The sequence below is a fragment of the Pipistrellus kuhlii genome, unplaced genomic scaffold (genome assembly GCF_014108245.1).
Source record: "Pipistrellus kuhlii isolate mPipKuh1 unplaced genomic scaffold, mPipKuh1.p scaffold_m20_p_15, whole genome shotgun sequence".
Lineage (NCBI taxonomy): Eukaryota > Metazoa > Chordata > Mammalia > Chiroptera > Vespertilionidae > Pipistrellus > Pipistrellus kuhlii.
This window is the reverse complement of record NW_023425460.1, coordinates 25,052,143-25,054,894: the sequence shown is the minus strand read 5'-3', so window position 1 is coordinate 25,054,894 and position 2,752 is coordinate 25,052,143. Positions and strand designations below refer to the sequence as shown.

General features: G+C 40.8%; 1 non-coding gene across 1 annotated transcript; it reads left to right on the top strand.

The window, feature by feature from the left end:
- The first annotated feature begins 330 nt into the window (after nucleotides 1–330).
- On the top strand, nucleotides 331–517 carry LOC118719629. The gene has a single exon (XR_004988199.1). It is a non-coding gene; the product is annotated as a U2 spliceosomal RNA (small nuclear RNA).
- Nucleotides 518–2,752: the final 2,235 nt, after the last annotated feature.

Sequence of the window (2,752 nt, the reverse complement as noted above, 5' to 3'; positions counted from 1 at the left end):
CTGGGATGGAGCCCCAGCAACCTTCTGGTGCAGGGGTGATACCCATCCAACTGGGTCACACTGGCCAGGCCTCTCCCAATTATTTTACTTTATTTTTATTTTTTATTTCTATTGATTTTAGAGAGGAAGGAAGAGGAAGAGAGAGAGAAACATCAATAATAAGAGAGATCATTGATCGGCTGCTTCCTGCACACCCCCTACTGGGGATGGTGTCCGCAACTCAGGCATGTGAATCAAACCCAGGACCCTTCAGTCCGCAGGCTGATGCTCTATCCACTGAGCCAAACTAGTTAGGGCTCTTGCAGTTATTTTAAAAAAACAAACCTGTTGATTGTTTTTCAGCTTTTTGGCTCAGATCAAGTGTAGTATATGTTCTTATCAGTTTAACATCTGGTGTGTCCTCTAGCTGAGGACATTTCGTGAAGTGGATTTTTAGGGGAGATGAAATAGGACTTTGCTCTGTCTACGCCACGCATCAACCTGGTATTTCAGTTCTTCCGGGAACAGTGAACCAGAGAAAAAAACAACCAGCAAACAAACTGTGAAAAATATTGAAAAATGTGAGACCACAACATGAACCTTGACCCAAGGCTATGGTAGAGATGAGGTCACTGTTTCTCGTTCCTAAAAGAATTTTCTAGGCCAGTAAGAGAACTTCCTTTTCTAAGTTTGATTCTTTTAAGTCTCTTGGATTTCACCAGAAAAAGGGCAGGGGCTAACCGTCTTCAGCTGCCAGTGAAGAGAAATGAGGTCGGTCAGTCATATCTACTTCCCTTGTTATTTGTGAATGTGAGAAGAATGGGAGTCTCTGAAGCCAGATTTTTCAAGAGAATTCAGATTTCTTTCAAGAGAAGAAGGAAATATGGAGTTTTACGGGAAACCTCCCAATTTTATAAGGTTGCCAATGAATGAGAATATTGAAAATGCCGTGAGGGCCAATCTAAGCTCATCTGAGAGCTAAATTTGCATCATTGTTCAGTAGCTTAACCTCCAACCTAATCTAATCCTCTAATTTTATGACAGACTCAGGGAAGTTAAAGACTTGCTCACGTTAGCACATAATTCATATTCTTTCCATTCAGTCATAAAATAGCTGGGGAAAAATGGAATAAATGTCTGATAATGAGTGAGGCAACCACTGTCAAGTTTACAGTTAGGCTTGAAGTGAGCCATACTACTTGGCAATGTTGGTGCTGAGACAATTCAAAAGAGAGTGATTTAGCTCTGGCCAATGTGGCTCAGTTGGTTGAACGTTGTCTCATGCACCAAAGATTGTCAGTTGGATTCCCGGTTGGGTTCCTGGTGAGGACACATGCCTGGGTTTCAGGCTTGATCCAAGGTGGGGAGCATGTAAGAGACAGCCACCCGAAATTTTGTTCTCTCCCCATCTCTCTAAAAGTCAATAAATTTTTTTTTAAAGTGTGTGATTTATATTAATAATGAATGGTTAGCACCGAATCTAAAGAATGGGACTAGTGAGAAAACATAGATGCACCACCCCAGCTGCCATCGGTTACAAATAAGCATCATGATGGTCTGTAAAATGTGGGTAACTGGGGGCACAACAGTGTTTTACATATATTTTTTTTTATTGATTTCAGAGAGGAAAGGAAAAGGAGAGAGAGAAACATTAATGATGAGAGAGAATCATTGATCAGCTGTCTCCTACACACCCCTACTAGAGATCAAGCCTGCAACCCAGACTGGGAATCGAACCATGACCTCCTGATTCATAGGTTGACACTCAACCACCAAGCCATGCCAGTTGGGTACACAGCAGTGTTTTAGAAAATAGCTTCAGAATAACATCTGAAGAAAGTCTGGGCAAGCCAGACTTTCTATTATTCCATAAACCTAATAAAAGAAGTATATATGGATTTTACTATTAAATTCAGAAAAAGTGACTCAGTATCACACAGGAAAACACAATAAACACATGGGTATAAGGAGCTCGAATAAGGAGATTAAGGAGGTCGAATAAGGAGATTAAGGAAAAGTCGAGTGAAGGCTGTTGGGGCTTCAATTCTGGGGCCATTTCAAATACACCCAATGATCATTTCATGGAACCAAGGACTAAACATATTTGGGCACCATTCAGAAAAGTACTATTTCTTTGTTGACTACAAGTGGCTAATTCTTGTGGCAAAGTGACATCCTGAGAGAAGCTCCAAGTGCTGATGTCACCACCTGATTTTGCTAAGTCTTCTTTACCCCCCATTTACCATCTCCAGATTCTGTTGGAGCAGAATGAGTGTCTAAATTGTTCATTGTCATATTCCCAGCTCAGTGTCTGGCACTCGGAAGGCCCTGAGTATCTGTTTAGTCGGGCTGAATTGGCTGAGCTGACAGTGAAGAATCAGAAGCAACTGTAAGGACCTTAGAACTAGTCCTCTTCGTTGTCACCCTCTCTGACCCCTCTTCTCACACATCCACTTCCATTAGTGGTGGGGAATCCAATGTTGTGCCATAGTTGGCAAGCAGTCAAATCTAATTCAGTAACTGCCCCAACCTTCTCCAGATGAGATTGTCATAATGTTCTTGGGCAAAAGCCTATATTGTAAAAGTGAGATTATCTTAAATAAATATGCTTTTAATATAAACATAACAAATATTAATAATGTTTGCAATGTAATCTCCCAAAGAGCTCAAACTCTTATTTCTGACTGTGATATCTTTGTGCCTACAGATGAAGGTTAATAAATTCCTCTTCAAAAGGGTAAAAACAACCTGTCAGCTTCATAGAACTTTTCCA